This window comes from Anser brachyrhynchus (assembly GCF_964034855.1).
Source record: "Anser brachyrhynchus genome assembly, chromosome: 3".
NCBI lineage: Eukaryota > Metazoa > Chordata > Aves > Anseriformes > Anatidae > Anser > Anser brachyrhynchus.
Window position 1 is genome coordinate 115,716,809 of NC_137696.1, and position 10,639 is coordinate 115,727,447.

Here is a 10,639-nt window from a genome sequence, read left to right on the forward strand (position 1 = left end):
ATCAGAGGTCTGGAGCACCTCTCCTATGAAGGAAGGCTGAGAAAGCTGGGGCTGTTCAGCCTGGAGAAGAGAAGGATCTGGACAGACATCATTGCAACCTTTCAATACTTAACAAAGTCTCATAAAAAAAGATGGAGAAGGACCCTTTACTCGGGTAGAAAATGGTAGGACAAGGGGGAATTGCCTTAAACTAAAAGAGGGGAGATTAGGTGTTAGGAGGAAATTCTTCACTGTAAGGATGGTGAGGCACTGGCACAGGTTGCCCAGAGAAGCTGTGGATGCCCCATCCCTGGAGGCGTTCTAGGCCAGGCTAGGTGGGGCCTTGGCCAACCTGATCTAGTGGTGGCATCCCTGTCTATGGGGGAGGGGGGGATTTAGATGATCTTTAAGTTCCCTTCCAACCTGAGCCATTCTATGATTCTATGATTCTATGATAATGAAATAGCCTTGAGTTTCTGTACTCTTTACAAAATTCTACATTAAATTCTAAACTTGGTATAGTATCCCAATTTGTGTTGTAGGCACCAAGCAGCCAGCTCTAAAGTAATGTAAAAAACCTACTAGCACTGAGTACACATTATATGTAGTGGGACAGAGGAGGGAAAAAATGAAGAAGAAGCAAAATGTAGGTGACAAACATTATGCTTCATAAAAAGAGAGTCATACATTGTTTTCCACCTGGGTAAAATGACATCTCCGTGTTTCAAATAGAGTGAACTGAGTAGCTCCCAAAGAAATTAAAGGTTGGTCCTAGAAGTGTTTTATGTTTGCAAGATGTTCTTTGAGAAGAATAGAATTGAAAGTGACACCTTGAGGCTTTCTAACGGAAAATGTTATTGCAAAGTTGCATCACAAGAAAGAGTAAGATAACTGCAAGATTTGAATACTGGTGCAGAAAATCTGGGGAAAAAAAGAGAACGGGAGAGAATGGAGGAGATTCAGTTGTACACAAAGAACAAAGATATATTTGCTCTGAAAATCACAAGAAGGAAAGAAACAGATCTGAATGTCTCCTACGTTTGGTGAAATGAAGAACAGAAAAGGGGACTGTCAACACTGCAACATGCTATAAAATGTCTAGTAAGAAGGAAGTAGTAAATGATAATTTCTGATGGCAAACATCTGAAGAACCCAAAGAGCAGGATCTTCTGGAGATGAGTAATCTGACTAACTATCAGCTGGGATGGGGATAATTTGGTAGATTTGCACCATATTTGGAGAACAATTGGTTACTTCAGAAAGCAAAATGTGATAGATAATGAGAGGTTATTTTAGGTTATGACTGAGAAAGATCAGATCAGGAATCATCGAGCTTTCTTTAAACAACCCAGTGGGGTTACACAAATCTCAAGGAACTGGGAGATCTTTGGGGAAAAAGGAACTGGAAAGCAAAGAAAAGACATTGAGTATTTTTGAATGAGGGTGGAGAGTTCAGAAGCACACTAAAAGGTTGATATGGCTCCATCAGGAACTCCTAAAAGGCCCAAAAGTCAAAAAGAAATCATGTTAAAGCTGAGATCCAGAGCAAGAAAGTAAGGATGGGAACAAAAAGCACACAGATAAAATCAGAAAGCTGTGGTATGAATATAAAGGAAATGAACAAAAGCTAGCTACACGTTAGAAATCAGAAGAAGGCAGAGATCCACAGATCCACTCCTTACCAGGAAGAAAACCCCACTGAGGAAGTCTAAGTGTTAGTTGTTATACTGTTTGCAAGAACTTTTAATTATTTCAACATTAATCACATAATTAATCAGATCTTAACTAACACTCAGAAAAAAATGAGAGGTTAGAAAGTAAGTTGCATACTATCAAGTTATCGAGTTCTTTCCTAAGAACTTAGATAAAGCAACCTAAGAAACAGTGGTGATTATGTCTGAGGATTCATGGATGGCTGCATGAATCTCAGAAAAGTCGGTCCTTCCATAGTTTAAAAGTCAGAGTTACAGGACCAGGGAGCAGAGTTTTCATTGCCCCTGTCCTCCCCCCCCCAAAAAAAAATGCATAGAGAAAGCAATTGGGATATTAAAAAGATAATTCTGTAGGTGTTTGAAAAAGAAATCATATTAAGCTCACCAAATTTCCTCTTCTGACATGATTGCCAACCTCCTGTATATAGGGGATTGTAGAAATAGTCCCTGCAAGATGACCTGATACAGACACTACTTCTTATAAACAAACTAGGGAAGTAGAGTGTAGGTAAAACACCCATAAGGTCTTATACATCTACTTGGAAACCCTATACTAAGCAAACTTATCAATAACTTGTAGGGAACTACTTAAAGACGGGTACTATAAACACTATATCATACATGAATGACACCAAGGTGAAAAGGTTGACAAGTGCTTGGGCTACAAGCTCAGAATTCAATGTGATCTTGAGAGAGTGAAGAAATACTCCAAAATCAACAAGACAAAATTCTTCAAAGACAAGTTGCAATAGTTCATGTGGAATCCAGGCAGCTCGGACAGCCAGGGTGAATTGCTCTCTAGGGATGCCTGTGTCTCTGCATTGCAAATAGATGAAGCGCAGGGAACTGTATAGACAAAATGATTAGCTTTTGAGTGGTTTTTGTTAGGTGAGATAAATTCCAGCTCAGAAGAATTGAAATGCACAGATATGAAGTGGAAAATATTTGTGGCTGGGCAACAGTTCAGCAAGAAAGATCTCAGAATTACTGTGGATCACAAATTCATGATGAGACAAACATGGTGTTTTGCAGAAGAAACAATTCTTACTCTAGGCTATACTAAGAGGATTGTTCCATAAAAGAAATGGGAGTATTTATTCACCCCCTTCTCAGAACTGACAAGGCCACATCTTAAATCCCTGCCCAGTTTTGCAGAGAGAGCAAAGAATCCAGAAGGGAGAGTTTCAGAAAACACCACCCGTTGATAGTCCCTTCAACCTTACAGCTGTATACCTCTTTAGCACAAAACCTTCTGTCAGCTGCATGATTTGTTTAATAAAATATTACTGAATATTAAAGTGTTCTAGTAAAATAATTTATGTAACAGAGAAAACTGGTGTTTGAACCGTGGAAACCAGTTGTAAAGAGGCAACCTTGGCTTCCCTACACAGGAAAACTTCCTCCAAAGGCTATATTTACCCTGCTTGAAAACTATCTGGCTAACTCCAGAGCTGATCTCTCCAGCTCAGGGAGAAATCTGTGCATGCAGATGTTGCAGATAGGGATGGGATCAAATTCTTGCTTTGTGTCCTCATGAAACAGAAGAACAGAGCTTGCAGGCTGCAGCTTTCCAGATCTGTCAAACTGGCATATCTCACCATCATTACACTTGCTTTACAATTGCTGTTAGAAATTATTTATGCCAGAGCGTGAATTCTGTGGGTGAAGACAGAAGTCCGAGGATCCTCAGCGATGTGTCAAAATCTGCTCTTGGCAATAGTGGAGTGTCTTACAGCTGGTCCCTTGGTGGGGTCAGTCTAAGGCCAGGGATATGCTTTGTCCAAAATTATCCATTCATCCTGCTAGGAAAAAGAGGGGAACAAGCCATCTAAACAAGGTAAGGTTTTTACTATCCCAAATAGAGTTCAGCAAGTGGACTATTGCCTGCATTGGAAAAGTTAAAGAGAAAAGCAGTAACTGGGAGGAGGAGGATGCCTGATGTTGATGACATTACATATGTCATCTTGAAGAGCTGGTGAGGGAGCATTAATTGCTTTGACACATAAAAATGCTCAGATCTGAAATGCTGGAATTGGGTGGGAATCTGACCAGAAGTTGCCGTGTTTCGGGTTTGTTTGGATTTCTTCCAAGAAGCATTTCAGAATTTTGCAATCAAAGTAAAGAGACTGTGAAATATCTCTCTTAACATAGTGATGGCAGCCATTCCCTCTGCGAGACACAATCGGCATATAAAGCACTGCAATTTTGAATTATTCATTAACTATCTCATAAAATCTGCAGAGAATACACACTGTGCCAGCTCATCAACTGGTGTAAATCAATGCAAATCCAGTCCTTCTCTCTATGAAGCCCACTAAAAGCACTAAAAGTTATTTAACTGACATTTTTTCAGTCCACATTTGTTTATTTTATACAGCCAAAATGCAAGCTAAATGAAATGTTTGTATATGGTGTAAAACTAGAGGCAAGGCATGCTACAACCTTTAGCTCCCCTTTTTCTCAGCAAAGCTTATCTCACAATGGCGGATGGCACTGTGGGGCTAATCTTGCTTCCTGGGTGAAAGGTGCTGGAGCTCTCCTTATGTGTTTTTACAGCAGGTTCTGCCACGTCTTCTGCTTCACGGGAGCAGTGGGAGGCTGCAGAATTTTGGGAGTCCTGGCTTCTCCCTCCCTCTCCGTTCTCCCAGGCATACGGGGTGCTTTGTCTTTCAGATAAGCTTTTGAGTTGTATCTCAAGGCACGAGCCTTCAAAATATACAGTTGTTGTTGTGTTTTTTTTTTCCTGTTAAATAATTATAAAAATCATCATCATCATCAGGTGTCTTCACAAAAATGTCCGTGCATTTTTCCTAAAATCCTGTTAGTTGAACATTTCTCCAAGACCCAAGCATAATCAGCTAGAATACATATAAAGAAGATACAGTAATTAAGTTCTTATTCACCAAGGCATTCAGTCACATGCCAGAGTTAAAATGCATGAATTTACTGCATATTTTTTATTTTAAAATATGAATTCATACACATGAAACACAGACTTTTAACAGAGAATTAGTAGGAGACTGTTGCAATGACAGTGTGTTCATAGATTGCTAGATGCGTACTGGAGTTTAATCCTCGTGTAAATCTAAAACAGCTTTCCCATCTTAAACTGAATTACTCTCATTTTACACCATGGTTCATTACTTTAATACAATCAATATGCAAAGTTAACAACCTCTTAGTTGATGCAAATCAGTTTCCCATACATCAGTGGCTCTCCCCTGGAGCCTTTTCTGTTGGGCTGACCTTTCTCCTAAGAGGTAAGCTGTTATATATTTGCATATTCATATTGTACAGTCTTTTACAAACAAATAATTTAAATGTAATACTTGTCAAAGATGCAAGAACGTGAGTTAAATTCTTTATAAAACAGCTGTTCTTCTAATGCTGAGCTGTAGACACTTTAGGCACTTAAACAGAACATCCAGTACTTGCCAAAGAAAAGAAAAGAAAAAATAGTTAATATACACTTTCTATTGCCACAGACCTGTACAACATATATTTTCAGTCTATGGGAAAATTTTTCAACAGATTTTTTTTTAACTAATGGTTAATAGCAATGATTTTTGCAGAGTTCTCAGTAGCAACACATTTCCTAACATGTTAGTAGAGGAATTAGATGGCAAGAAAATAACTGAGGTAGAATTTGTGGCTGCAGATCTGTGAATAAGGATAATAAATGCAAAGGCTGACAGGTTTCGTTCTTTTCCATGCTGTTTTCTAGCAAGCTGCCTTTTCTTCCTGGAATGTAGGAGCTGCAGTTGTTTTGCACATTTCTGTGTAAATTATGCTGTTTCATCACAGAAACATGCAACCATCACTTCAGAAAACTATGACCCATGCAACTTTAGGGTATGTAATCATATATTACCTGGCCAGAAAATGAGTGAAGGGTCTAGGATAGACACCGAGCCCTGATTATTAACAGAAGGAGGGAAGAATAATCAGTACCACACTGACAAAAAGACATCTTGAAATTAACCACACTGTCTAATCTCAGTTGGTTTTCTTGCTTGGTTGTTGTTGTTTTCTCATATAGAATATCAGCCTAAAATCAAGTGTCAAAATGGGTATGTTCAAATTAAGGCTAACTACTAAAATGTTCTTTCATTATGTTTATTTCAATATCAAGTCCTGGAAAATGGCCATAAATTCACAGTTATTTATAGGAAGATTCATGGATTTTCTTTACTCTTTCTTTGTTGTTGCGAACTCAAGCTGTATCTTCCAGAAACGCACCCAACATTAATTTTCACACCATGGAGGCTAAAGCATCTTGGTTCTCTAGCTTGTGTATCTGTATGCATCTGTACTTCCTAAGGCCTGACGTCATTGGAGTTAGAATGATTAAACCTTTTCAGAGCCTGGCCCCTCATTATAAATAGTTTAGGGAGAGTTAGTTCATCTTTCATCGATCTGTAACTTGACACATGTAAACATGTAGGAAGAGCAGAGATTGCTGGCACAGGCTGTGCCCTTCCACACATTGCATGGACTATATAAGGACAAAGAAGCCATATAACGAAAATCCTAACCGTAATAATTAAGATTAGTAAATCAACTATGCAAAGGAACATAAAGTTCAAGAGCCTTAGAGACACTGGTAAATATTTCCCCACCCACCCCATCTTGCTCATTACTGAAAATCCATGAGAACTGTCTGACTGGAATGCTTTGGTTTGAAGCCTGATTGAATCTTGGACAAAATGCTGCACAAAAAGCATTTTCTTCCAGCAACCTACCAATCATGCTAACAGTTGTTGATTTCAGATTTATCACTCCTCTTAAGAAGTGAAAATCTCTATCGTTACAGCTTCCAACACTAACAAAATCTGCCAGAGGTAAGAGACATAGTGAAGATAATTAGGACTGAAGGAATTTGATTTTATTTTTTATGAATTTTGATTATGTATATATATATATATATGTTTATTTCCCTATAGGTCTTCCTGTTTTATTGACATCAATATTTCCACCAGCAGTAAGTAACAATCTTGTATTTTAATTGTTCTTTTTTCTTACTAGATCAGTTATACAGGTCACAATTCATAACTGATTCATAAATAAAATATGATTTTATAACATTCAGTTCTGATAGCTTGCCAGATAAGACTTCAAGAAAGAATACCAGTTGTCTACAACTGCTACATTTCATATGTTTTCAACTATCCTTCCTCTGTAAAATTTCAAATGTTAGTGATGGCATTTTAAAATTTGTTTTAGATGGAAGGAAAAAAGTCAATGATCATTTACAATTGCAGTTTCAAATGTAATCTTTACAAGCCTTTTAAAATTGAAAGGCTAATAAAATTGATTATATCCTTTCTGATTTCTAAGTTCAAATTAAAGAAGTGTAGCTATAAAGTTAAAAGCATAGAGCTAGATGACCAGATTTTATAAAATGTGAATTGGTACAACCCATTAAAATATTAGGCTGTAAAATTTTCCCTTTGACTTTAAAGTATCCTTTATTCCAGTTAAAACTGGTGGAAATTCCCATTATTTTCTCTGTGTAGAGATAGACAGTGTAGTTTCCAAGAGTGATTTTGATTCTTTGTGAGAAAAATGCATCAGTAAGGCACTGAACTGAAACTAGTGGGGTTGTGTTTTGGTTTTTTTTTTTTGGTTGTTTGTTTTTTGTATATTATCAAAGTACTTTTTGTATATTATCAAAGTAAAAATATTATCAAACTCCTTTTCAGGTTTCTCTTTTAAAAGTATATAAAATTGTAAAGGTAATGTATTCCAAATCAAACTATGAAACCCAGCTCTAATTTGGCCACTCAGCAAAGCATCCAGCTGTTATAAAACTTGAAGAGTTCTTCAGCTCCCTCTTGTTTCATAAACGGCAACTGCTAAGTTTTTTGATAAGTAAAACTCATGACAAGACCACCTTCAGAAAATATAACCATTAAATAAGACAAAAGAAATCATTCCAACTTTCTGATTCTCTCATGAAAATGTCTGTTTTGATGCCACCACCACCGAGAAGAGAGAAGCGGTAGAGACTCTATAAAACCTTATTATTAGCTTATTAGTATTACTTTACTTGGAAGGCACTAGGATACTATAGTGACGGTTACATCACCTTAAACAAGACGTAATGCAGATCTTTGTGTGACCTGAAGTGACCAAATCCCAAGATAATAGTCTCTCAGAGCTGCAATTTGGGTTATTTTACTTTGTTTACAGATGGTAGCATTTCAGTAAGATTTTCCAAAGGGAAAAGAGCTATTTTAGCATGCAAAGTGTTTTGGGCTAGGCTCATAATTACCTCATCCAGCACAGATACAAAAGCAGCTATGATGAGAAGTTTCACAATGTTCCTTGCACACAAATGCTTCTTTTTTTAGTTGTTGCAACCTGGATTTTTCTTAAGTCACCTGTAGCCCAAACTTCTCTGAAGTCCCCTTTCCTCTCTTACAGATGGGTTCATTTCACCAGTTTGACACAACGCATCTGTTTTGGACAATTGTGTGACACGGTAAGTCCCCTTGGTCACTGCTGAGTTAACGATTCAATAGAGGAATCCTCTCTAATGCTGAAAATCACGTTGACTCTGAAAGATACCTAAGTTAAAAAAAAGAGCAGGAGGACATGAGCATCACCTGCAAATGTTTGCTGAGCAAAGCACTCTATCTCCACTGTGTTACTACTTCCACATTTAAGTTCAGTGAGACACGATGGAGCCCAGGAGAGGAATGAATTTCTCTCTCCACCATGTGGTAAAATCAGCCTGCAATTCACAGTAAATAATGGGAGGAGACAGAGGTAATTCCAACTTTTGAGCACAGACATACAGGGGGCCCAACCAAGGCATTTCTCCTTTATATATGAGTTTGATCCTACCTCACACACCTCCTGTGTGTAGGACTGCCAGGAATGAGAAAGAGCATTTTGTCCCTTCTTACACCTTTATCAAGAAACAGGTAACGATAATTAGATTTCAAGTTTTACCAGTAACTCATCTGACTGTTGGACCTTTCCTTACAGAAATGGGCTCTGTACTTAAAAGAGAAATGAAAATAAAAGAAAATATCCCATGTTTTCTAATCATTTGCAGCAAATAAAACTTGAAGATCATTATAAACATCAGGTTTGGCAGCATACTAAAAACTCTTTCCCCTTCTAATATAGCTGATGCTGGAGGGCTGATCCATTGGCTTCTATTTTGGGAGGTGAAAGAAGGTAGTCACTAGAGCGCTATTAAAAACAGAGTTTCTTCAAGACATTTGCATCACTTAAATGGGTCATAAACAAAGGCAGAAGCAGTATTTACTGTGCTATTAAGGTAAACAAAAATAGAAACCCACAGGTAATTATGAAACAGATTGAGTCTGGCAGGTGGGTTCCAGCAGTCTGGTTTTGATTTCCAAACGAGGGATTAGAGCCAAGCTATAGACCTGCCATAATAAATTAACTATATTCCCATACTTACATGGCTTGTTTCTTTTCACTTCTACTTTCATTTTACATTAGCAGCATTTGGCACTCTGATCTAGAAACAAGCCTTCTCGTTTCTTAATCACCTCTGAGCCTGAAGTTGGTTTTATGGTGGAACTACAACTACTGCACAGCGACCAGCATGGGGCCATCCTGCCAGGCAATACCTGTGCAGCACTGACCCCAGGACCTGGCATCCATACGCCGCTCACAAGAAATGGAGAAGCTTCGCTTACATTTTTAAGAGGAAAAGGCTTGTCAGTGAAATAATGAGTCCCGTGAGCAGAAACTACAGGGAAAAAAAAAAAAAAAAAAAAAAAGAGAGAGAAAGAAAAACACCATGCAGGTATTATGACAGGACCAAAAGAGTGGTACCACTCAAGGAAATTGAGCACAGAGGGTCAAAGAGGAGGGGTTGGAGAAAGTTTGTGGAATATGTTTAAAATTGAGGAGTGTGTTTGATTTTACTTTTTACTGCAATCTAGAATACCAGCTCGCACATTTCTTCAAGGGATGTTCTCAGTAGCAATGCAGGCACCAATGTGCAAATGTTTTGCACTTGGAGAGCAGTGACTGCTGACCACCATACACCTCTGGAGCAGTTTGCATGTGAGGAAGGAGGATGTCAGTGGCCCAGGATCCCTGGTATCCCAGCCTCCACATGGGTGTAAACCCCCTACTGCCTGCCAGGGCTTTGTTCTGTGTGCCCTGCTGGTACCCTCGCTGCCTCTGCCTGACTTCAGCTACAGCGAGGGCAAGTATGACTACCTACACTGCAGTCACAACTCCAAAATGAACTCCAAAGAGACAGAGATGCTTCCAAAAATGGGACTTACAGTCTTGGAGAACTGCTGTGCCCTTGAAAGCTTTATTCACTGGCCTTTTGGTGGTATTTTTTTCCTATATATTATCAGACAGGGCAACAGTCTAACTCTGGGATACAAGGTGAAAATCAGCAATCCTGTACAAAACAGTAGCACTGAGAACAAATGCAAGTTACTCAGATTGTGAATAACCAAGGCCAAAAGAAGGAGCAAAGGAAAGGAGAACAAATATGATTTACACTTTTGACAGAAAACTGACGTATGATCACTGAGCTGAAGTGCCTGTTGTAACTTTATGTACATCTGCTTTGATTTCTTTTGCTTAGACCAAAATCCATTAACAAGGCCCAAGAGGTTAAAAACTGAGAAATGACAGAAGTGAATTACTACTGCCAATTTTCAGTAGTAGAACAATAAAGAAAAAGAAAAAGAAAAAGTGTTTTGTTTCATTTCTAGTCTCAACACTGTTCTTTTGGTATGCAAGTATCAGAATTCAAAATTGTGTTTAAAAATACAAATACATTTCTCATATAAAGTATGGTTTCGATCAACAATGTGTAAAATGATTAAGCTTTTAACGCAGAATCATCTGCAAACAAAGTATATCATTTAAATCACAGATTAAATAGTGTAATGGGATACGATTAATGTGTTTTATTAGATTCTTTAACGAAAGGAAAA

The 10,639-nt window shown here is 38.1% G+C and overlaps 1 long non-coding RNA gene across 1 annotated transcript; it reads left to right on the forward strand.

Moving 5' to 3' along the window:
- Positions 1–5,450: 5,450 nt before the first annotated feature.
- LOC308192094 lies at positions 5,451–10,395 on the forward strand. The gene is made up of 4 exons (XR_013948543.1): positions 5,451–6,532; positions 6,635–6,672; positions 8,118–8,175; positions 9,171–10,395. It is a non-coding gene; the product is annotated as an uncharacterized lncRNA (long non-coding RNA).
- The last annotated feature ends 244 nt before the right edge of the window (positions 10,396–10,639 follow it).